General features: G+C 44.2%; 1 protein-coding gene across 6 annotated transcripts in view; it reads right to left on the bottom strand.

Annotated features, from left to right (window-relative positions):
* Window positions 1-26,744, bottom strand: part of UBAC2 (UBA domain containing 2) — a 377,581-nt gene that overhangs the window by 247,963 nt on the left and 102,874 nt on the right. The gene's annotated exons all lie outside the window — the stretch shown is intronic.

Genomic DNA, 26,744 nt, shown 5'->3' with positions numbered 1-26,744 from the left:
TGAGGGGGGGCCGCCATCGCACCTAAGGGGGGTTTTGCTGCGAGACAAAACAACATGCAATACAGCTGCGATGTTTCTTCAGGGAAGAGGCCCACTATCATGGTGACAGCCCCCGTGAATAAACATCGTGACTTGGAGCATCTTAGATTGCAAGCCTTCTGGGGACAGAGAAATACCTACAGTGCCTAACACTGAAAAGGCATGAGCTAAATTCAAATCTATGAACGGTGGCAATTGGCTTTCTCCATCAATGAGCCCCTTAAATTGTTCTTCCTCATGCTCAAGTGCTCAAAGGCTGATGCTTGTCACAAGCTATGTGAACAAAATTCGTCTCATCCTATGGCCTATCCTTAGGCCTCAGCACTGATGCAGTCAACACGTTCTTCAAAGTCTCCAGGCTCCCAGCAGTGTGGCTTCCTGGTAGTCTTCGGCTGTCTTTTGCAAGTCTCCAGGATGAGACAATAGTCTTAATTTTAGATCTTGACGGCCCTCAGACAAATCTCTGTGCAGATGCCAAAGTGATCCTCAACCAGGCATTTACAGTAAGTCTCATGATGGGTTGCAACTGATAACCTTTCTTGCATTCTGGGCAAAACCTGGACACCGAACTCTTTCTCTGATATTTGCCAGAAAAACTGATTTAAAAAAATAGTTGAAATATTCATCTAGGGCAGTGTTTCCCCAACCTTTTCAAGTGCAAGGCAAACCTACATTAACAAAAATGATGTGTGGCACACCGACCGCTATAGGACTGGTAATATGGACATGGACAGGACTCGAGGTCAAAAGAAAAATAGGGAAGCTCTGAAAGCCCCACCAGGACTGCCAACTGCCCAGTTTTGAACCAGAGAGTCCAGTTTTCTGTTGACCTAATCCGTGTGTGGACAGAAGCACTGAGCGGCCACTAAAAATCTGACTCCTGCGGCAGGCAGCTCCTTTCCCCTATGGCCCTATACCACTTACTGTTTACAGACGGGGGAAGGGGCCAAGACAGAAGGAGCAGCATGAGAGTGGAGCTGCAGCCCTGCCCTACCTACCTCCTCTCCCCGTGCCCTGCTAGAGGAGACACTCGGAAGTAAGGAGGAGAGAGCGGACACAGGGAATGAAGGAGGGACACGGGATGGCACAGGAGATGGTGGAGAAAGAGTAGGGGCACAAAGGCTAAGGATGGAAAGAGACAGGAGGGCACGGAGAGAGAGAGAGGGGGGGGACACAGGGCCTGGAGGAGGCAGGAAAAGAGACACAAGAGGGCACAGAGAGGTGGGGAAGCAGGAGGGGAAAGAGGCACAAGGAACAGAGGGAAAAGAGAGGAGCAGGACATTTATGCTAATGCCAGATAGGAATGGGGCAACCCCCTCCTCCCAGGCCTCATGCATCCAGTCAGGTCTGGGGAAAGGGTGCTTGAGGCATGGGCCAGTTCCCTAGTCTGATAAAAGATGAAAAACATGGTATAATGCCACCACTTATAACTTAACACAACTCACTTTACGACTGTGAGTCACCGTGTAAATGCAAGAGAAGGGAGACGTCAGTATGACAGGGAGAGCCTTCTCGGTTAGTTACCTTGGCTGCTACGTGTGGCTGCCACTGCTGCCAGAGCACTCAGACCCAGTCACGTCCAGTGCTCAGGACAATATCTCTCCCTGTCTCACTCAGCCTGGGGATAAGACAGAGGCTGGAAGGTCAGGACTGGAAAGAGAAGGGGGTGCTGTGTGCACTGCATATTGCACACGAAGCAGGACCTGGCTACCCGTGCTCTCCATGCTTGCCCTTTCTGTAGCTTGGAAGACGCATGCTTGACTGCACGTGTGCTCAGAAAGGAGCTCCCGCAGGTTTAAGGGTTGCTGTGAGGTGCTGAGAGCAGAGCCCAGGTGCTGCTCTGGCCCCAAGCATCAGGCAGTGGTGACTTTTCCATGCCGAAGGCACACTGGTTAGGAAGCACTGCTCTAGGGCACTAAAACGGCAGCAGGGCACACACTTTAGCCACAGAATGAGACACAAGTAAAGCTCTGAGAGAGAAAAAAAAACCACAGTACTATTTTACTCACAAGTGAGAAACGTGTTTGCTGAGGCCAACAGAAAAACAGGAACTGCGGTTTGCTGTGCGGCCAAGCGAGATTGGGAGCTGCTGCACATGCTGTGTCTTAAAAGAAAATTCAGGAAATGTGCCGTATGGCTGGGTGCCAGCGATAGTGACCCTCGTGCACAACTGTTGTGAATTACTCGTCTTCAGAGAAGATTTCAAATGTATGTGTAAATTTTGTAATTTAGGACAGAAGTACTATTTTAGAAATAATTTACCAATATCAGCGTACTGCAAACATTTCTCAAAAGCAATAATCAATCAGGTGACCTCAAACGACGGCCACCCGAATGCTGCCGACATGAAATTTGAATGCTGGTTTATACCACACACAATACTCATCCTAGAGAATTTTACAGCAGAAGTTCTCAAAACCCTGCCGAGCCCCCTTCTAAACAAAACAAAACAAAAAAAATGTCAGCCTCATAAACCCTGACTGATGTCCTCTTCTCACGTCCACCACTGCTTTCAATAATATATTGGTCCGGTGGGCTGGACTGGCGGCTCCGTGGCACTGAGCAGCTCTGCCATGTAGAAGGGCTTGAGTCTGATTCCCAGATAAGGTCTTTTGCTCTCTGGCTCAGACAGGACTTGAGACGTTGTAGTCTTCACACCCCCTGGGGGAGGGAATCCCAGTCATTATACACACAATGGTGATGCCCTAGTAACTGGATTTAGGGTCCATGACTGCAGGGTTCTGGTGCCTCTCCCCTGTCCATGGACTCTCACTGTAATGACTCAGTTAAATGAGTTGAGAGGGGATATAAAATATATATACACACCCACATACACTGTAATTTGGTGCAAAGCAACAAACCCTTTTTTAAGGATGTTTTTGGTACCCATTTTGACTTATCTCCTTACATGATGTGGCAAAACAGGGATCACTGGGTTCATTGAGATCTCCAGCAATGGTGCTAGCATGGATGGTGCTGGCTCTGGCAGCAGTGGAGGCACCGAGGGAGCCGGCAGCTAAATACCCTGGAAGGCTCGTCCCACCACGAGGCACACCCTGCACTCTAATTCCTCCTCGAATGCTGTCAATGACAGTACAGCTTGAGGAGTAGGAGGTGTAACTTGGGTTCCTTCAGAGCCCTGGTACCCAGCACCGATATCGGTGGGGTTTGCTGCTTTGGGGGCATCATGGATGAAGCCAGTGCCTTCCTGAGCTTGGAGCCATGACAGGAAGGTGACCGATGCTGGTGCTTCCAGGGTTTCCCCCAGTGCTTGGCTCAGTCTTTCCCTGGTGTCGAGGACGATGACAACGATCCAGACCTAGAGGGAAGAAATCGATACGGCACGGTCCTCAGCACCTAGCTCTAGCTGGTGAACTAGTGAAGGAGAGGACAAGACGGATCCAATACCTCTGGGGTCTTCCTTGCCGTGAGGTTTTGATGCCCCCAATAGCAAGGCCGAGGGATCAGACTTCCTGGTGCCAAATAACTTGTCCATTTTATCCAGGTGTGCTCAGATGACCCTTGGGGATCATCTGAGCACAAAAAGAACAGCCGCGCATATTGTGCGACACCCCCAGGCACAAGACGCAGGCCTCGTAGGGGTCTGTGATGGACATAGTCCGAGGGCACTGGGGTTAGCGGCGGAACCGGAGGAAGCCATAGAGAAAAATAACCTCCAAGCGGTCAATGGCCAGCCACCACCAGGGGACAGCACTGTTGGTTATCTACCACAAAGAACGTGATTTACTTACCGCGACATCTCTAACTAGGGACAGGAGAGATTGAGGGACCCAGTGTGGGAGAAACAAGAAGAAAAACATGAATTTAAGATTTCCCGAAGGAAAAAAAGAGCACAAGCTCCACACCCACAAGGCACTAGCTCCGCAGAAAAGAAGAGACTGAAGAGGGACCCCACGTGGACACGTGGATAGTGGCATGCTGGGCATGCTCAGTGTGCCTAGTCAAAGTCCTAGAAACTTTGACAGAAGTTTTCCGTGCCGGGCTCCATCTGTTGATGTCACCCACATGTGAGGATTATCATCCTGTTTGTCCTAGGAGAACGTGTAAATTTAGATGTTTATTTTCTAGCTACTTGGATCTTTGATGGCACAAAAATCCACTTCTCATTTTTTTGTTTTATTATCACATTTATTTGGTTGCTTTTCTGCTATTTCAAATTGCAACCACATTTTATCAACACTTATCAGAATCCCTACTTGGACCCAGCACAAACCTAGCACTATCCCCTAAAGCATAGCCCCTCGCCAGCCTGCCTGCCCCCCCCCCCCCCCCGGCACTATGACATCCCCTACAAGCTATAGCCCCTAACCCAGCACGGTATCCCATGATCCCAGCACTTTACTCCCCACCCATCCAGAATGGCCACAAACCCTGAATTCCTCACTTCCCAACCCAGCACAGACCCTCCCCTTTAACCCCAACAATCTGCACTACTGTATCAACCCCCCACCCTCCTGATATGGCTTGCAGGGCCAAAGAGTGAAGCTGATGGTCTGACCCTTCCCTTGCCAGCAATACTTACCACTGCTACCTACAGTACCTGAAAGTAATCTGCTCTGCTGCCAAAAGACGGAATATGAAATAAATAAATGATTCAGGCCAACAGAAAGAGGAGGAGCAGTAGTGACTTGAACCACTCCTCCTTTGCAGAAGTCGAAGTCTGAGGGACGCTCTAGTGCCATGCGCTTCAAAGTGGCAGTGGTTGCAGAGCAGGACGGGCAGGGGCAGTTTGAGACGCTGCTGCTCTCCTCCATTTCCTGTTGGTCCAAATGAGCGGCACTGAGTAGGGTCGGCATGGGAAGGGACAGACTGGAAGCTTCACTCTTTTGGCCCATGGGCCACGTGAAAGGGGGATACTCCATTCTTTGGCCCCCTGAGGACCAGCTGCAGGGGGGTGGCTGCAAAATTTGGGGGGCTTTTAGTTTAAACCCATAGACTCAATCTTCACATCAAGTGTGTTTTCTCAGGTTCCATGGTTTGAAGCAGAAGAATAGAAGCCCTATTTATAAATAAAATAACCTGAAAAACAGTTGTCTACAACAAAAGTTTCAAAATCAAAAACACCAACAAAAGTGCAGGCAACATGCCAGCGTTGGACCACTTCTTTAAAATACTTGCTGTGCAATCATGAGTCCAGCCCCCTTCTGCAATCTCTCTTCACATAATGAGCAGGACTGAGAAAACCGAGCCCACAGAGTTCACATCACGAGCAGCTGTAGATAAGAACAAGGCTGCCATAACCAACTGAACCTACCTACCCTACTATTGTATGCAACTGTATATATATAGGTATATTATGGAGTTCTTCACATGTCATGCCAATATCGACCAAACCAGCACTTAGGTGACATTTTTGGCATGCTGTTTATAACCATTGGTTTCTGGTGAATTTCAACATCAAGTGCAAACAGTGTTAAAGTGTCCAAATGATCGAGTTCTTATCTCTTGCATGGATTAATGGGATCATGTTCTTCACTTTATAACATGCATATATGTAATATATATTTCCATATTTAGGGAAGCAATGGAAGGTTAAGTAGGTTCAGTTTGTTGCACTTGTTAACCACCTACCGATATAGGTATCTGTGTAATAGAACAAGGCTCACGTTCATCTTTGGGGGATGTTTGCTACTGAATTAAAATAAAACATTTGCACTTTACAATAAAAACAATATCTAGAAACTATTAAGCCTGAAAAGATGCAAAAAAAAGAATTAAGCATTTGCTTAAGCACAGATACATAGAATATGATGGCAGATAAACACTGTAAAGCCTATCAGCTCAGCCCAATTCTCTTTCCATTTGCAATTCCACAGATCCTATTTGATCTCTAACCTCTCTTTCATTTTCATGCAAGCAAGGATCCTTTCTATTTATCTCAGGACTGTGTGAATTCTTTTTATACTTTTACCACCCTCACTGGTGCAGCCGTGCGATGATCAGATATCACCACCCCAAACTCACTCTCTCTCTTGCTTGGTGCACATCAATATCTCATGCCCCATCGTGTTCTTATGGAGTGCTCATTGCAATGCAACTATTTCTATCACATGAGAATATTGAACAGAACTGGCCCCGGGAACAATCCACGATGCAGACCACTGACAGCTATTTCCATTTACAAAATAACCTCCATGTTATCTCACTTAACCAGTTTCTAACCCAGTCAGCCATTGTAGGCTAGAATCCAAGTATAGCATATCCAGTGCCGACCGCTGATCAAATTCTTTGGTCACCCTGTCAAAGAAATTGATATTTGCCCATTCTGCCTTGGATCTTGAAACCTGCTCTTTTTTTTTTTTTTTTAGTAGTGCCTCAAATAATTCAGTATTATTGATGTCAGACTAAGTGATATGTGCTGGAATGAGAACCTGACACCTGACGTTCATCTTTGCTCTGTGCTGATCTCCCAATCTACCCCTGGGCTGGTAGTGAGTGTAACTTGGGCCAGCGCAAGAGCAACGGAATGGAGGTGATCCAGCTCCTTACTACCGGCCAGCACCAATTACAGAACGCCCTGCAAACACAAATTAGCCAACAGCAGCTGGTAAAACAGCAGGTGATGTAGCAACACACAGTATTACTTCAGATAGCGCAGGCTGTCATACCGCAGGCAAACTCAATGACTCACATCCTATTTAAAATGAAGGCAGGCAAAGACGCACAGGTCTTCCTGAAAAACTTGGAAAGAACGGCTGTCAGCTTGGCCTGAAACAAGCTGGACAACCTGGCGAACTTGCTCATGCGCAGAAATCAAGCGGCTTTCCAAGCAGCCAACACGGATGGGAGGGCCACCTACGCAGAGGTCAATGCCGCTATCCTGAAGAGAGCTGGGTACACCTCAGAAATATTCCGGTAGAAATATGCCCGAGAAGAACCCCCGAAATCTCTTTCACTGCCTAAAAGATGCCGGCTGGAAATAGTTGCAGGCAGAAACAAAGACCGGACTAGAAGTAGAGTAATAGGTGCTTCTGGAGCAGTTCCTGGATCAGCTTGACCGCCCCATGCAGAACTGGGTCTGCCATCACACACAGGCCTCACATTGGAAAGAGCCCTAGAAGTGGAGGAAGTCTTCCATCAAGCCCATTAAATCCTGACGGTCTAAGGAGGCTAGAAAGGCAACCCATGCAACCTCCCTGGCAGAGTGCAGAGAATGAAACTCCCCAGCAGCGTTCTTCTGAGATAACTAGTTCTTCTTCCAGGCCCAGAACCCAGGTCACAGTCCCTTTCACATGCTTTAACTATGGTCAGAGAGGTCACTTGGCAAAAGACTACCTTCCCTTCCCTTCTCCTACCTCCCTCGCCCTTTCCCCCCGCCCTTTTCCTTTTTGTTTTCTTTGTTCCAAAACTTACTTCAGCCCTGGGGCTGAAGTAAGTTGCGTGCGCATCCCAGGCCCAACGGCCGTGCGGAGGCCTCTGGCCACGCACCTTCCCCGCCCCCGGACCGCCCCTTTTGTAAATCCCTGGAGCTTACACGGGTCCCGGGGCTTTAGGCCCAGCGCGTGTAACCTTTTGAAAATCCGGCCCAGAGGATGGAAATGAAGAAACAGGAAAACCCATGGTAACTTTAGGAATAACATTTCTACATGTGCTGGAAGGAGCAGCAGTTACAACCCTAAACATTTTGCTGGACGGAGTGGATGGACTATTTGGGTCTTTCTCTGCTGCCATTAACTATCTTACATTATTTTTATTTCCCCGAAATTATTTTGGTAGACTGAAGCTTACGGCACTAAGGGACTCGCCTATACCCTGTGTAGATGAGCTGGCTTTTCAGGCCCATGCTCTAACCACCGGACCACATTCCTGTCAATGTTGGACAGGCAGCATGAGCTAAGGGAAGTTTGTCAGGATGGGACATGCTAAGAGTTTTGTGCGGTTGCCTTATTTCTTTATACAGGATCTCCATTATATCTTAAAAAGAGTGACCCAATGCAGAGGAGGAAAATGCTTTAAATACTGTTTAAATGGACTATTATCTGGAAAATAACCAAAAGGTAACAGGAGAGAAGCCAAAAAGCAAAGCATTTTTCATCATCCAGTTACAAATGCAATACTCCATCATCGCACTGCTTTCCAGCTTCTATACAATAACAGGAAGTCAATACCTGATGAAACACTAAGATTATTGCATTGCCTACCTCTTAAGAATGATTTTGACATGCAAACCACTTGGCAGTGTTATTGCAACTTTTGTCTTGCTAGCATTGAACCAGCTTTCAAACAGGTTCCTCTGAACATGAATTTGTAGGCTCCAACCAAACAAGAATATTAAGAATTCCAGTTTTTTTTCTAACAATGAGAAAATATCAGTATGCCCGACTCAACAGGTTTCTGAAATATATTTTAGGATATAGAGTTTATTTTCTTTTACATTATTTTTGAATTAAAGCTGCACCACAAAACTTGCCTGTTTTTCCAAGCTTTAAACAATAACAGAGTCAGATTACTATGTGAAAATTAAACAGGGAATAGAAGACAGGTTGCTGAAATAACATGAAAACAGAATTGAACAAGTAAATTGTTCCAAAAATCCCAGGGCATGTAGCACATCAGCACATTCTGTGTATCTGAGATGGCATGCATGGCCTCTTCTGTTACCTCTCGAGAAATATGCTCAGTCCTTTGTAAATCTCTGATGATATGCCACGATGTACTCTTACGTCTAGCATCTTTTCTGATAATCATCTAGAGCTTTCTAGGAAGATTTTGCACATTTGCAGCGGGGCTTGTATGTCTGATGGAACATCCATCACTCATTTCTATTTCTGTCTGCCTCTCAGGACACCTTTCAGTTACAATATTTTTTTTGGCAGTTTTAATGTTTTACTTATTTCTAAAAATGCATATTCAGTCAGACTCTCGGTAAATATGCATCAGATAGCATAAGATGTAAACAACTTAAAATATTACATAAAAGAATAAGAACAGTGGAAGTCACAAAATATTAAAAGTTAAGCTTTCAGCTCAGTCAATAAAGGTAACTGTACAAAATTAATTTAAACTTCAGAAAAGGCAGAGGAAAATAGCCAGGGTTTACAGAATTTGCAGAATCTTAAATGGTCCTCAACTTTTATTTATTATTATTTATTGAATTTAATAAACCACCTGTAATTCAAATATTCAAGTGGCTCACAGTCAAAGGAACATAGATAATTAGTTGAACAATAAACACAAAATAAATAAAATAGACTAGCACAAAACTAATGAATCACAATACATCAAACTAAACAGCAATATAAAATAACAGTAATGCTCATAACAAGCTAATCACAGGGCTGTGGGGGAAATGGGTTTTGCATGCTTTGTGATTTCTTCTGCATCAGGTATAGAGTTCCAGAGAGTGGGCCTAAGCAGGAAAATATTTTCTTCCTCGTCACTTACTTCAAAGAGGGAGTCTCTCAGAGGAGATCTTGTGAAGAACAGAGTTCTCCCTTTTCTATACCTTATGAGGCCATTAGAGAGATGACATGGACCTTTTTCTGTAGGGATTGAAAAACTAAAGATATGATGTTTAACTGTACTGTTTAGTGTAATATTGTCGTGAAGTTTCAGAATTAATGAAAGATGAGATACGGTATTTTTGTACATATTGCAGGCAATGTAATTGTTGATCTGAACTTGCATTCAGCAAATTACAACAGTCCATCTGCTTTATGATTAAAGCATAAATTGTAGTTGCCCGAATGTTGTAAGTGTTAGTGATCTGTTAGCGATTTGCTAGGGAGTTAGCAATTCGTTGTATATCTGCTGCTCAAGTAGCAATCTGTTATGGAGAAGGTGCTTGATGGGAGGAGCAATCAGATAGGAGGAGCAATCTGTAGAGAAAGCTCTGTGTAGCGGGCTCCTGGAGAGGGAGGAGTCAGCAATCTTGTAGTGTCTCAGATATCGTCTTGCTAAGGTGTAGCAATCTGTAATGAATCTGATATAGTTGTGGGTGGATCCCTGGGCCGATGGCAGATGACGACGCCCTCGGGAGGATATCCTGAGAGGGACCACCGGCTAGGCATGGGTATGGAGACAGACACAGATAATTCTTTTATTAGAGGGGTTAGTAGAACCACCAGAGGTGGCAGTAGTGAGCTGGAGTGCCCGGCAGGGCTGTAGTCCCTCAGGTACTGGAACAATGATCCCAAGATGGCTGAGCTGTTGAGAAAGTGAGTAGGCAGAGTTCAGGAACAGAACTAGATGACAAAACTCACGTAAGATCTCAAGTAAGCTCAGGAGCTGGAAAGGATTAGGCCCTCGAGGAGCGAATACATGGTTCCAGGGAAAGCTCTGAGAGAGCGATGGTAACTCACAATTGTTTGTAGCAGCGATAGCTTCCAGGCAGTAGAGAATCTTCAGAGTGTCCAGGAACATGGGCCCTCGAGGAGCGAGTACCGGTTCCTATCTGTAATCTGAAAGTAAAGAAAAGAGCGAGGCCCCCAAGGAGCGGGTACCTCTGGTAAGTCCGAGGAGGCAGAGTAGTTTGGAACGAATCCCTTTGCATTTCCTTGCTAACTCCGTTTGTTAGCGTTTTCAAAGACCTTTAAATATTGGAAGCAGATGACGTCATCTCAGGGGGACGCCCCTGAGGCTTTCGCCCTTGCTGGTACAAGAGTCGGGACGTGCGGGCATGCACATGCGCCCTAGGCATCAGGACAAGATGGCAGAGTTGCAGCGTCAAGCCGGTTCAGGTACGCTGGAGGGAGACGGCATGGAGATGCCGTGGTAGCTAATCATCCATCAGACCCTGAGGGAGTCGCCACAGAGGTAAAGAGGGCGGAGTGAGGGCGTCGAGCAGCGACGGACGCAACAGTAAGAAAGGTAAGGTTGACAATTTCAAACTAACTGAAGCTGCACAAAGCATGATGGCACTACTTTAGAGAACTGAATATCCAGCGTATATGTAAAGATTGTAATTTCCTCCTTTAATTATTATTATTTATTATTATTTATTTCTTTTATATACCGACATTCAATCGAGATATCACATCGGTTTCCAGATAACCAAGGGAATAGGGCGTAGTCCGCCCTATTTTACAAAAAACAATTATAACATATTATAACAGTGGTACATGGAACAAAAGGTTATAGGGTATAACAAAAGGTTATAGAAAATAACATATGTACATGAATGTGTTGTTGATAAAATAGAAATGGGATAAGGGACTTGTTGGGTAGGTAATTAAGGAATAGAGGTGGGGGGGATGAGGGAAGGGAGGGGGGAAGGTGGGGTGGGAGGGAGTAGCGGAGTGAGGGATTCAGGGGGGTGAGAAGACTTGAGTATGGGATGGAGTGGGTTGCGTTCGGGCAGGTTAAGGGTCGGGTGGGAAAGCTTTTAAAAACAGCCATGTTTTTAGGTGTTTTTTGAAGGTTTGCAGAGATGGTTCATTTCTGAGACAGGTGGGGAGGGTGTTCCATAGGGTGGGTCCCGCTATTGTTATGGCTCGTTTGCGGGTTGCGTTGAGGTGTGCAGATTTGAGATTGGGGATGGCTAGGAGGCCAGTGTTGGTGGATCTGAGGGTTCTTTGTGTGGGGTGTGGATGTATTGCGTTGTTTAGCCAGTTCATTTTGTTGTTGTGTATTTTTTTGTGCATGAGGGTGAGTGTTTTGTAATGGATTCTTTGTGTGATGGGTAGCCAGTGGAGTTCTTTGAGGGTAGGTGTGATGTGGGAGGATTTTTTGTTGTTGGTGATGATTCTGGCGGCGGCATTTTGTAGAACTTGGAGGGGTCTGATGTGGATTTCTGGTAGGCCGATGAGAAGGGAGTTGCAGTAGTCGAGTTTTGAGAGGATAATTGATTGAAGGACTGTTCGGAAGTCGTGCGCTTGGAGAAGGGGTTTAAGTTTTTTCAGGGTTTGGAGTTTGAAGAATCCATCCTTAATTGTATTGGAGATGTGTCGTTGAAAGTTGAGTTGGCTGTCAATTGTTACTCCTAGGTTTCTTGTGGATGGAGTGAGTGAGATTTGTGAGATCTGTGGCACTCCCGTGTTGATTGAGGTTCCTGGGTGGTTGGAGGGGGTGCACTTGAGGGGATAAGAGGGACGGTCATCGTGGATGTGAAGAATTTCTGTTTTGGCTTGGTTGAGGCATAGTGATAGTTGGGATAGTAATTGGGACAGATTTGAGCTGAGGTTGTTCCATTTTTCCATGGTGAGTTGGATGGACTTGTTTATGGGGAGAAGTATTTGTATGTCGTCTGCATAGACGAAGTAGGTGAGGTTTGCATCTGAAAGGTATTTGCATAGTGGGAGGAGGTAAATGTTAAAGAGGGTTGAGGAAAGGGAAGAGCCCTGTGGGACCCCATGTGTGAGGGGCACTTGAGAGGATTCGGATGAGTTTGTCTTGACGATGTAGGATCTGTTTGAGAGGTAGGATTTGAACCATTTGATTGTGGTGTCTTGAAGACCAATTTCTTTAAGTCTGGCGAGGAGTGTTCTGTGATTGATGGTGTCAAAGGCGGCTGATATGTCAAGGAGTATCAGGAGGAACGATTTGCCTTTGTCACGGCCTCTGAGGATGGTATCAGTAAGGGAGAGGAGGAGGGTTTCAGTGCTGAGGAATTTTCTGAAACCGTGCTGTGCTGGCTGAAGAACATTATGGGTTTCAAGGTGGTCTGTGAGTTGGTTGTTGACTGTTTTTTCTATGATTTTTGCTAGGAATGGGAGGTTAGAGACTGGTCTATAGTTTGCTGGGTCTGATTTGTCGAGTTGAGGTTTTTTGATGATTGGTTTGATGATGGCATTTTTGAGTTTTTCTGGGAAGATTCCTTGTTCGAGGGATAAGTTGATGATGTAGGTTATTGGTTTGACAATGATCTCTCTGATGAGTTTTAGGGTTTTGACGGGGATGGGGTCTAATGGGTGGGATGCAGGGTTGGTTTTTTTGATGATGGGTTCGATTTCTGTAGAAGCAACAGGTGCGAATTGTGACCATATGTGGATGGGGGGGGTGGATGGCAGTGGGGTCGTTGTGGGTTTGTGGAATCTTGGCAATAATGTTGTCGACTTTGTCCTTGAAGAATTGAGCTAGTTTTTCGCTGGAGATGTTGCTGGAGTTAGGCGTTGTGTCATTTTGGATGGGGTTGGTTAAATCTTTGACATAGGCGAAGAGGGTCCTTGGGTTAAATTGGTAATCATGAATTCTTGACGTGTAGAAATTGCGCTTTGCTGTGTTGAGATCTGTTGTATAGTTGTGTAGTAGCGTTCTGTATTTGTCTTTCAGGTTTGAGGTGGGGGTTCGTCTCCATTGTTTTTCAGTTTGTCTCAGTGTTCGCTTTGAGGTTTTCAGTTCTTGGGTGTACCATGGGGCTTTTTGCTTTGTAGATTGTTTGATTTCCTTTTTTATCGTGGGACATAATGTGTTGGCTATGTCTGCGTTGATGGATATCCAGGAGTTTGTGGCGGTGTTGGCGTCATTTAGGTTGATTGTTTTTAGTGCCTCCGGTAACAGTTCGGCGATATCTTCACTGGAGCATGGTTTGGTGAATTCGATGATTCGGTTGTCTGTTTTTTGTGGGTTTGATTGGAGTTGAAGCTTGGCTTGTATGAGGCTGTGGTCGGACCATGGGATGGGGGTTGTGGAGGGTGGTCCAGTTGCGGATATTTTGTTGTTTAGGAAGATTAGGTCCAGGGTGTGGCCCGCTTTTTGTGTGGGCGTGTTGATGATTTGGGTGAATCCAATGGCAGACATGGTGGATAGGAGTAGTTCACTGGTTGGAGAAAGTGGATGGGAGTCGATATGGAGATTGAAGTCTCCTAGTATAATGGCTGGCTCTTGTAAGTTGATGTGGGTTGTGATGGATTCGATTAGGGGAGAGAGGTTGTGCTGTAGGCATCCAGGTGGGGCGTAGAGGAGGAGGATTTGGAGATGTTTAGATTTGAATAGGTTGGTTTCGAGTGGAGGTGGTAAGTTAAGGGATTGGGAGGAGAATTTAAGTTTTTTGTGAGCTAGGAATAGTAGGCCACCTCCTTTTCTTTTGTTTCTGGGAATGGAGAATATGTTGTATGTATTTCTGGGTAGTTGATTGAGTAGGACAGAGTCGGAGTGTTTCAGCCAGGATTCGGTTATGCAGAATATGTCTGGTTGGTCGTCTGTGAGTATGTCATGGATGATTGGCATTTTTTTGGTGATCGATTGTGCATTGATGAGGAGTAGTGTAATGAGTGTGATTGTGGTATAGGGTATGTTAGGGTTGGTGTGGATTTTGGTGAGGCGTCTAGTGATGGGTGTGGCTTTAGGAGTGTGGTGGTGGTTGTAGCGATGAGGTAGTTTGGGGATGTATTGGGCTAAGGCCATTGTGTGTGTTTTTTGTGTGAGGGGTTATATTGTTGTGAGTTGTGAGATTGCTTTTAGAAGATTCATGGGTTGAGTGCTGGGAGGCAAGTATAGGGGATTGGAAGGTTGCTGAGGGTTGTGGTGGGTTGTGGAGGGATTGGGGGGAGGGTTGTGGAAACAGAAATGTATGCGGGAGTACACATAGGGAGTGCACGAAGGAGCGCACAAAGGAGCAGGCTCCTTTGTCGCGCTCCTTCGGCGCGCGACGCTCGGCGCGCGGCGCCTGGGAGGTTCTCAGCTTTAAAGGCCAATCAGGGCTGTCCCCTGATTGGCTGGACGTCGGCAGCGTGCAGCGTGTTCCCTCGGCGGCGGAGGAAGGTCGGCAGGATGGCGAGACAGCGGCGGAAGGCAGGGGCTGCCTCGTGGTCGGGGTCGGAGGCGGTCGTGGGTAAGTGTGCAGTTAAGCAGGCCTTACCCCGGCGGGTCTCCGGCGCCGATCGCGCAGGCCTGGCACCGCTCCGAGTCGCCCTCGTCTCGCTGTGGCGTCCGGAGGAAGGGACTTCGATCGGGAGGTTCTCAGCTTTAAAGGCCAATCAGGGCTGTCCCCTGATTGGCTGGACGTCGGCAGCGTGCAGCGTGTTCCCTCGGCGGCGGAGGAAGGTCGGCAGGATGGCGAGACAGCGGCGGAAGGTAGGGGCTGCCTCGTGGTCGGGGTCGGAGGCGGTCGTGGGTAAGTGTGCAGTTAAGCAGGCCTTACCCCGGCGGGTCTCCGGCGCCGATCGCGCAGGCCTGGCACCGCTCCGAGTCGCCCTCGTCTCGCTGTGGCGTCCGGAGGAAGGGACTTCGATCGGGAGGTTCGCAGCTTTAAAGGCCAATCAGGGCTGTCCCCTGATTGGCTGGACGTCGGCAGCGTGCAGCGTGTTCCCTCGGCGGCGGAGGAAGGTCGGCAGGATGGCGAGACAGCGGCGGAAGGCAGGGGCTGCCTCGTGGTCGGGGTCGGAGGCGGTCGTGGGTAAGTGTGCAGTTAAGCAGGCCTTACCCCGGCGGGTCTCCGGCGCCGATCGCGCAGGCCTGGCACCGCTCCGAGTCGCCCTCGTCTCGCTGTGGCGTCCGGAGGAAGGGACTTCGATCGGGAGGTTCGCAGCTTTAAAGGCCAATCAGGGCTGTCCCCTGATTGGCTGGACGTCGGCAGCGTGCAGCGTGTTCCCTCGGCGGCGGAGGAAGGTCGGCAGGATGGCGAGACAGCGGCGGAAGGCAGGGGCTGCCTCGTGGTCGGGGTCGGAGGCGGTCGTGGGTAAGTGTGCAGTTAAGCAGGCCTTACCCCGGCGGGTCTCCGGCGCCGATCGCGCAGGCCTGGCACCGCTCCGAGTCGCCCTCGTCTCGCTGTGGCGTCCGGAGGAAGGGAAGTAATTGAGTTACTTGTAAACCGGCGTGATGTGCCATACGAACGTCGGTATATTAAAAGTTGTTAAATAAATAAATAAATAAATAAATAAATCTTTTTATTCAGCAGTAAACCGGTACATAGTTATTGCTTCCATACGCCAGCATACAAATAGATGTGTTAAAAATACATTTTATATTTTCCTCTCTAACCACACAAACCCCTCACCCCTCTTCCTACCACCTGACAATTAGCATATCAAGCAGAAATTCAAACCATTTCAGTTCACAATTTACTTACGTACTCTAGAAGGTACAGATTGATAATACGATTCCCAAATTTGCAACAGGGCCCCCCTTGTTCACATTTTTTCCATAACTATCATTTCTCCAATGCACTTATGAAACCATTTCATAGGAATACAATTTTTTGGCTATTTACAAGAAAATGTTACATATTTGTTACCTTTTGAAGGTAATAGGAAGTATATCAAATAACTCAGTCTACAGAGAGAGGAACATCAGTACCCAACAGAAATAAATCCGTTCTTCAAAACGACTGCAATTCACAGCCCCAAAATAAGTGACTTAGAGAACCCAAGGATTGTTGGCATTTATTGCATCTGTCCGACTGTTTAATATGCACTAAGAATGCCCTCCAATTAGAAACATGTGCCTATTTTCAGAACTTGAAAAAATGTTTCCCCTCAGTGAAATGACAATAATGTGTTTGTAACTACTAATAAAGTCTTCATGTTCCTGTGAGAGATCGAATTTCCATTGATTTATTGATTTTATACATTCCAGATTTCCATCTCCTTGCTCCATTGACTTTCTATTTATTTAAAAAAATGTATATTCCGCTTTGCTACAAATGTTAGAATTAAACATGGATATCTTTCATAGACAAAACAGAATAAATAAATATACAGAAACAAAAAAATGATAATGCAGTTAAAACCAGTCAGTTATACTGCTGTCAGCATTAAAATAACTGCCATCCATGTCAAACTATATGCAATAAAATTACTGTTCCCAAAATTATTCAGAGAGATAAGCTAGTGCGAACAATTGTGTGAAATCTATTTCCAAAATGTTTTCAAGCCAGTTTCTTCTGGTCTGTGGGAATGTGTGCCATAGGTTAGGGCCAAATGCGGAGTTTCATGAACTTTGGAGCTGACAGGTCTTAAAAGAGGGAATACACAGCAGAGACTTTTTACTTGACTACATGTAATTGGTTTCTGTTCGTTTTAGACAGATGGCCATTATCAGCCTGTAGGAACTACAGCTCCCAGCATGCCACAGGGAGGAGTTACTGAGTTCAATAACTACAAAGGGGGAAGGGTTCGGGGGGGGGGGGGGGATCCCAAGTGAAGGGTGGGTAGGAATTCCCAGCATACTAGCACAATTGGATGTACTTACCCTAGCACTTTTCTGAGTACAAGGATCTGTCTAGACAGATGGATTCAGGACCAGTGGGTTATACACCTCTACCAGCAGATGGAGACAGAACAAACTGACATCATTGTATTTATATCCCTGCAATGACATCAGCCTGCCAGTATTCTCTTCGGACAGACTAGCAAAAATGTGATTAATATCAGATAACCATTTCAATACTCAACCAACAGGAAATACTGAACTCAGGCAAAGAATGTGTAAACACTAATCTAGGGACTGGATGAACACTTACCAGTAACCCCTGGAACACGGAGCCATGCAAGAGGACCATAACACAATCATTCGGCAGCCAAGGGCAGGAAGATGAATCCATCTGTCTATATTAAGGAAAAGGAAATTATCAGGTAAGTAGTAATTTCTCATTTCCTAGCATCTAGACAGATGGATTTAGGACCAGTGGGATGTACCCAAGCTACTCCCAGAACAGGGTAGGAGGCTGCCTGTGGTCTAGTCAAAAACTGCACATGCAAAGACTATGTCCTCCCGAGCCTGCACATCTAGGCGATAATACTTGGAAAAGGTGTGTAAGGAGGACCACATCGCAGCTAGGCAAATGTCGACAGCAGTCAACAATCCTCAGCCCATGACACTGCCTGAGCACCAGTGGAATGAGCCCTAACCTGAGTAGGCAACGGCTTTTCAGCAGCCACATACGCAGCCGTGACTACCTCCTTAATCCAGCGAGCTATTGTAGCCCGCAAAGCCAGCTTGCCCTGTTTCCCTCCACTATGAAGGACAAACAGGTGATCCGTCTTTCGTAAAGGTTTAGAAATCGCCAGATACCTCACGATATGTCTCTTGACATCCAAGGGACACAAGAGGCAATATTCTTCTGATTCTTTTTCTATGCAGAGACAGCAGAAAAAATGACTGATTCAAGTGAAAATCTGAGACCACTTTAGGCCCCTGGAGTTACTACAAGGAACGGCTCCCAGCAGGTCAAGGCCTGCAGCTCGGAAATTCAATGCGCAGAATATATCTGCACCAGAAACACCATTTACAAGGTAAATAACCGAAATGAAAGGCTACTCAATGGATGAAACATAGGGTCCACCAAGAAATCCAACATCAGATTAAGACTCCACAAGGGTACCAGTAACCACAAAGGAAGATGAAGAGGTTTCACTCTCCACAAGGAATGGGCCACATCTGGATGAGACTATAAGGGTTCACCATTCACCTGCACCCTGAAACAGGCAAGAGCCGCTGGTTCAAGTCCCACTGTCGCTCCTTGGGCAAGCTACTTTATCCTCCATTGCCTCAGGTACAAACTTAGACTGCAAGCCATCTGGGGATAGGGAAATACCCACAGTACCTGAATGTAATCCGCTTTGAACTGCCAAAAAGCGGAATATAAAAATCTAAATAAATAAAGGAATTCATTCAAGGAATTAAGGGCCAATCCTTTATTCAACCCATCCTGCTAAAATTCCAAAATGAGCAGGATCTTAACTGAACAAGGAAGCACTCCTCGATCTTCACACCACACATCAAACACTCGCCAAACCCTCACATAGGCTAAGGAAGTGAAGAACTTTCATGCTCATAGCAAGGTAGCAATCACCGCAGTCGAATATCCACGCTTCAGCAAACGAACCCTCTCAAGGGCCATACCGTAAAACAAAACTGAGTCGAATCATTGTGAAGGACAGGTCCCTGCTGCAACAGATTCCAGTGTGCTGAAAGATGGAGGGGGTTTTACCAGGAGCCTTCGCAGATCTGCACACTACGGTTTCCTAGGTCAAACCGGTGCTACCAAAGGCACCATCCCTCTATGACCCTGAACCCTCGAGTCATTCTGCCCAACATTGGTCAAAGGGGAGAGGCATACAGCAGCTTGTCCACCAGCCATTCCTGCACGAGAGCATCGATATCCAAGGACTTCAGATCTCTCCTGCGACTGAAGAACAGAGGAACCCTCGCATTGCGAAAAGACGCCAGCAGGTCTAGAAATGGGAAGGCCCCAGCAATCCACTATCAGCTGAAACGCCTCATCTGACAATACCCATTGTCCTGGGACCAGACTCCCCCTGCTGAGAAAGTCTGCTCTAACATTTTCTTTTCCTGCAATGTGCGAGGCCGAAATCTCCTTAAAATGCACTTCTGCCAATACCATAAGATGGTCTATCTCCTGTGACACTTGCTGGCTCTTGGTTCCTCCCTGCCAATTGATGTAACCCACTGTGGTTGCACTGTCTGACATGATCCGGCCCGCTCAACCCTGCAACCTGCCATTGAGCTGCCAGCATGCCATCCGGATCCGCCCGGGCTTCCAACCGATTGATGTTGCAGGGAGACTCTTCTGTACTCCAAGGCCCTTGCACTGTCAGTTCCTGACAGTGAGCTCCCCAATCCTGGAGGCTCGAATCCATCGTGAGTACTAACCAGTCTGGTGGTATTAGGGAGACTCCCTTTCTTAGATGATCCACTTGTAATCACCACTGTAGCTGAGAGCAAACCTCCATCGGCAGGTGGAACTGAATCAAATACTGAGATTTTTGGCTCCAATGAGACAGCAGGGAGTTCTAATGAGGACGCATATGCACCCTTGCCCACGGCACCACTTCCAGGGTTGTCACCATTAAAATTAGCACCTGCATTTAGGACCACACTGTTGGGCATATTGTGCTCATTAACAGACGCTCCTGCGCCATCTTCTGAATATGAGCTTCCAGCAGGAAAACCCTGCCCTGCTTCATGGTGAACTGAACACCGAGATACTCTAGCAACTGAGATGGCTGAAGACTATTCTTGGCCAGGTTCACCACCCAGCCGAGCTCCTGCAACATGGAGACCACCATGCAGGTCCCCAGCAGCTCTCTTCCAGAGACTAGGCCTGAATTAGCCAGTTGTCCAATTCCAGGTGTTCCAGGATCCCATCATTGTAGATACTCCTCATAACTAGGCGCTGAACTAAGCACCCAGCTAGGTGCTCAAGGCCACACAAATGGGTGCACAAGTCACAATCTGATGGAACTGAAGAGAGCATTATATGGCACACAAAAAGCATGCAAAGGCGTCGCCGCAGCCTATCATGTTGCGAACCAGCTGAGACTCGGAGCAGGACCTAGCCACAAAGGCTGCCCAACCCGCCAGGCTGCCCCCCCCGATCCCAATCACCATCGGAGGCAAGAATGGCCGTTGGATCGCTTGCCAAGCACAGAGACTGGAAGGGGGGAAAGGAGGAATCCCTAATCAACTCCCTTTCTCTTTTTAAAACAATTTTAAAAACTTTATCTAAGCTCAGCCCATCCCGGCTGAATACAAGCATGGTCTCCGGCTGCAGGAGGACAAGGTAAATACCGTCACCACTAAGCTTGGCTTCCTGCACCAACTGTTTTTTTTTGTTTTGTTTTTTTTTTTATTCCATGCCACTGGACTAAGGCACTCATTTGAAGGACCGTGGAAATCACCTCAGGAATTCTCAACTGGGGAAGGGACCATTTGGTATCACCGAGGAAAGCGGAGCAAATTGATTTTCCTTCTTTCTTTCTCTAAAGCAATCCCCAGTAGGGAGGTGCGTGTCCACAATCTGCTGGAGACAGAGAATACTGGCAAGCTGATGTCACTGCAGGAGTAGTTGCATAAAAACATTTTTTCTAGTAAGTACAAATTGGGAAATATCTTTTATAATGTGGGCCCTTAAATGGGAGGCCTTACAAAATTGGTCAGTTTTTCCTATTTTATAATAACTTACACATCATCTATAAAGAGCCTCTAATGTTTCCATGGTTTCCCCATTTTGTTGCTATCTTTTGATTTTATTTTTTTTAAATTCATATCTCAATTCAAACTCATCTCCATTTCAGACAGTGAGCCGCTATCCTGTGGAGTGCAGCTAATTGATTCACTCTGATAGCTTATTATTCACAATTTCTTTACAATATTGCCAAGGTAATGCCATATCATCATGAAATTATTATGATTTTAATACCTCTTCCATTGTATTCTGTAGTACAAAGGAACATTTCTCTGCAGTGGGATAAAAATTAGAAAACCAGGGCTAGCCTTCATCTCATAATGATATGGAATTAGCACTGTGGGACTTTTTCTCAAACATCTTAAATTTAACAACTGGATAAAAGGTTCGCAGGGGTTTTTGTATACATTTTGCTTGCATGATTTTTTTCTGTAGAATTTTTTTGCTTTCCAGAAGTTGCAGTAATTTAGATTTTTGGACAAGTAAACTCACGTATAGGCTATTTACACTTTTTATGTCTGAAACTTAATTCTAGCAAAAACTCTGTTTATTAGGTAACTACAAACATCTATTTCAATGATGTCAGCTTTTTCTGTAGCAACACAAACTAAAACAATTCACATCTTCAATACACTCTCCCTACAGATCTCACTTTTCAGAATGAAGGGGGTGTGCAAATCTAGACTTCAAGAACAGAAAACACGACTAGTTTTCAGGATATCCACAATGAATACTGAAGAGAGAAAGTTGCATATATTTGGTCTAAAACAGTGGTTCTCAAACCAGTTCTCAGGACCCCTCTACCCAGAATAACCTTAATAAATATACATGAGATATAGTTTCATATATCTGTTCAAAGTTGCAGCTGATATATGCAAATCTTTCATGAATATTCATTTGGGATATTCAGAAAACCAGATGAATTAGGGGCTGAATTTAAGGACCACTGGTCTAAGAAACAGATTCATTTTTATAGTATGGTTACCTGGAAAATAAGACTGATTTGTGGCCCTCAAGGACTTGCATTGCATACCTGTACAGAATGCTTTCTGTAAGGCTGTGCTTGTGATATCAGTTGCAATGCATCATGGAAGTATGAAGTTGTAGAAAACTAAGATGTTTACCTTCTTGCCCTCATTTCAATGGGGGATATGATAGAGGTCTTTAAAATCATGAGAGGTCTAGAACAGGTAAATGTGAATCAGTTATTTACTCTTTCGGATAATAGAAGGAATAGGGGGCACTCCATGAAGTTAGCATGGGGCACATTTAAAACTAATCGAAGAAAATTATTTTTCATGCAACACACAAACTCTGGAATTTGTTGCCAAGGGATGTAGTTAGTGCAGTTAGTGTAGCTGTGTTTAAAAAAGATTTGGATAAGTTCTTGAAGGAGAAGTCAATTATTTTAGTTTATTTTTATTTAAGGTTTTTATATACCGGCATTCATGATAAAATCACATCATGCTGGTTTACATTAAAACAGTGGTGCATAGAAAGAAAAAACAAACTGGAACTGTAGTGCGGAAGAAAGCAGTTACAAAAAACAGGGATGCTTAAACTGGGAGAGGAAGGAAAAAGAAAAGGTTAATAGCATTTTAAATATTTACAACGAACAGTTAAATGAGCTGGTTGTGTTATAGAACCATCGAAGCCCATGGGAATCCTAATGTTCTGTTTAATATAGTAAAATCTTTAACCACAGTTAATAAATCTAATAATTCCAACTATAACATTGAAGATTGCAATAAGATAGCGTGTCATTTTCAAAACAAAATTGAAACTATTTCTAAAGAATTCCAGCATTTGCCAGTTCCTACTTTTAAAGATCCCCCAGCCCATTTATCCTGGACTGAATTTGATCTTATTTCAGATTCTACTACTCTGAAAATAATTCAGAAGCAAAAAACTACCAATTCTCCTCTCAACCCCTGTTCAGGAACATTATTCAAAGCTATTGCTCCTCATACCTGTCAGTTTCTGAGTGGCTTAGTTAATCAATCCTTATCTTCTGGTATTTTTCCTGATAATTTAAAAAAAATTGCTATCCTTCCCATTCAGAAAAATAAATCAAAAGACCCCCTAGACCTCAGTAACCTGAGACCAATAGCACTGATTCCTTCACTGACCAAACTTATTGAATCAGCAGTCTTAAAACAACTCTCTAACTTTTTAAGTGACAATGACCTTTTGCATGCAGGCCAGCATGGCTTTAGGAAAGGCCATTCGACAGAAACTTTACTATTATCCTGCTTTGATACAGTTTTTCGTGGGTTCGACGCATACACAGACTATATCCTCATCTCTTTAGATATTTCCGCTGTGTTCGATACCCTGAATCATCAAATACTTCTATCAGGTTTACAGTCCATAGGCATTCAATCTACTGTTCTTTCTTGGTTTCGATCATTTCTAACTAATCGCTATCTACACGTACAAGTCAATAACCATTGTTCAGACCCATACATTTCTTCTACTGGCGTTCCACAAGGTTCATCACTATCTCCAATACTTTTTAATATATACTTGCTTCCCCTCTGTCATATTCTCACAACTTTAAACATTTATTTTCGAATTTATACAGACGACATTCAGTTGCTTGTCCCCTTTAAAAATTCTTGGTCAGAAACTTTTTCTTTAATATCTTTGGTTCTCTCTACTATTAAACCATCTAAAATTGAACCCTTCAAAAACTACGATTACACATCTTTCAGCTATTTCAGAATCTACCATAGGGCCTCCCTCTCATCTAAATTTCAAAGGTATTTCAATCCCTATCAGTACCTCTTCTATCAGCCTAGGTATTACAATTAATTCCAACCTTTCTATGGCCAATCATATTTCCAACATCACTAAAAAATCTTTTTATAAATTACATTTATTGAAAATAATTCGACCTCTTCTTTTTTTTAAAGATTATCGTACTGTTTTACAGTCTCTAATTTTTTCAGGTATGGATTATTGTAACGCCTTATTCTTAGGACTATCTGACTCTGCTTTATATCCGTTACAATTAATTCAGAAATCTGCCGCTCGGCTGCTTGTAGGTACTTCACGTAGAACTCATATTACTCCTGTATTACTTTCTCTTCATTGGTTACCAATTAAATATCGAATTCAATTCAAAGTATTGTCAATCATTCATTCCCTTATTTATAATACCTCTTCTACCGGGTTATGCACTAATCTTCGTATATACAAACCTTCTAGACATCTCAGATCTTTTTCCAAAAATTTATTAGACATACCTACCGTCAAATTGGCAAAACTTGAAATAACTAGAAAAAGAGCATTTTCAGTAGCAGGTCCTGTTTTATGGAATTCACTCCCAGATTATCTCTGTCTTACCTCTTCAACACAACAGTTCAAAAAATCACTGAAAACTTATTTATTTCAGAAAGCCTACAATTTATCATCTACCCCAGAAAACTAATATTCATTTATCCATTATAACAGTAATATCTCTTTTAATTTATACAATTAACCACAAGAAATAATCTTATTTCATTCAATCCAATTTTAATTTGTTTAAAAGCCACTGGACATGAATGTTCATTGTTTTGTTATTTTTTAATGTTATTTTTAAATTTGTTTTGTTATGTTTATTCATTATGTATGTTTGGTTGTAAACCGTTTTGATTAATTCTTTCGAATTGTAAAAGCGGTATATAAACATTTTTAAATAAAATAAATAAATAAATAATTAGCTGGAGTCCGGGAAAGCTTGTTTGAAGAGCCAAGTCTTAAGTCTCTTCCTGAAGGTTGGGAGGCAGGGTTCCTGTCTTAGGTCTAACGGGGGGATGGAATTCCATAAAGGGGGACCGGCGGTAGAGAGGGCCCGATCTCTCAAGGTAATATGTCTAGTGGCTTTGGCTGGAGGAACCTGGAGTGAACCTCTATATGCGTCTCTGGTAGGTCTTGAAAAATTGTGTAAGAGGAGAGGAGAGGAATTACCTGCTATTAATCAAGTTGACTTAGAAAATAGCCACTGCTATTACTAGCATCAGTAGCGTGGGATATACTTAGATTTTGGGTACTTACCAGGTACTTGTAGCCTGGATTGGACACTGTTGGAAACAGGATGCTGGGCTTGATGGACCCTTGGTCTGACCCAGTATGGCAATTTCTTATGTTATGTTCTTAATACCAAGACAGAGAATCAAATTTTGAAAGGGTAGATTATTTAATGTAACGCCTCAACCGTGACTGTTTTGTTATAATGGAAACCGATTTGATTTGATATTTGTATCGAGAATGTCGGTATATAAAAATTCTAAATAAATAAATAAATAAATAAATAAATAAATAAATTATAAGACTTGAAAATACTATGATGTAGGGGAATCCAGCCACTGGAGTTGATCAGGTTTGGGCATGACATGGGGTCTGGGAAGGGAGGGAAGGTGAACAGTTGCCATTAATATGGAGGCCTCTACTGGCCAAAAAGCAGCACTGAGAACACTCATCGGGCCAGCAAAGGGTCCTACAGCTGCTTCGGCATGTCATTCAAAGATGGTTTGAATATAAACAGCAATAAAATGGCGAAAAAATATTTTATTTATTTAAGCATTTTATATACTTTCGTTCTAAAAGATCACAATGGTTTACAGAATTGGCATTCATATTCATGGTCAACAATCATGTGCTTTGTGTTAGTGTTTACCTTTCTAATTTAACATCACAGCATATACACATTTTAGTTCATAGTTAAACATATTCAAGGATACTCTAGATGTTCCTATCTAATTTAGCTCCTATTAATTCATTCTAAGTCTTCATAACAATGACAACAGACTCTAATCCTACTAATAATACTTTTCTATTATTCATTACATAATGTATGTTCGAAAAGCACTATCTTGGGAACAGTCAATGCAGTTATCGGGTTTATTGCAGCTTATGTTACTTTAGATCGTATGCTTTCCTAAAGAGCAATGTTTTTAGTCCACGCTTGACGTTCTTTCTGGTTCTGGAAGAGAGTTCCACGGCTTGGGGTCTGCTATTGCGAATATTCAGTGTCTTATTTGTGTTACGTGAGTGGTCCAAGTGTAGGGTACCATTAGGAGACCTTTGTTTTGTGATCTTAGGTCTCTCTGTGGTACACAGTGTTGTAGTGTTACTCCTAGTAGACAAGGATCGATATTGTTGATGATGTAAAAATTAGGGCTAACACTTTATAATGAATTCTGGCTTGTACAGGAAGCCAGTGCAGGGCTATCAGAAAGGGGGTGATGTGATCAAATTTTCTTGTCCCTAAAAGGAGTCTTGCTGAAGCATTTTGAAGTAGCTGTAGTGGTTTTAGTAGACTTGCAGGGAGGCCTAGTAAAAGGGAGTTGCAATAGTCTTTTGAAAATATAAGTGTTTGTAAGACAGTACGGAAGTCTTGTTTTTTAATAGAGGTTTTAGTCTATGTAGAATTCTCAACTTGGTGTAACCTGATTTGAATAGTTTGCTTATATGCCTTTTCATACTGAAGTTCTCGATCTGAATTCCAAGGTCTCATACCTCATCTGATGGTGTAATATTGGTAATTCCTAGGTTTAGGGTAGGTGGTTTCAGTGTCAAGTTGTCTCCTTAGCCATATGATTTGAAAGAACCAAGTCTATACAGCCCCCATTGTAACAAATCTGTCTGTATAATGACAATAAATGAAAGCAGGTAAAGTCCAAAATCTTCCATCTACTCTGCCCAGCATAAATTTAGGGTAGTAACTGCTGTTCTCTGCAGGTTTTCCCCATGCATAAATATTAAACAAAAAATTACCACATTAGGTCTTCATTTTCATCCTCTAGCAATTAGGGATCCTCTATATCAGAGGTGACAAACCCCAGTCCTCAAGAGCCAGGCCTGTTTGTAGCTCTTGAGGACTGGAGTTGGC

This window comes from Rhinatrema bivittatum, chromosome 5 (genome assembly GCF_901001135.1).
Source record: "Rhinatrema bivittatum chromosome 5, aRhiBiv1.1, whole genome shotgun sequence".
Lineage (NCBI taxonomy): Eukaryota > Metazoa > Chordata > Amphibia > Gymnophiona > Rhinatrematidae > Rhinatrema > Rhinatrema bivittatum.
Note: the sequence above shows the minus strand (reverse complement) of the source record. Positions and strands in the feature narration are given on the sequence as shown.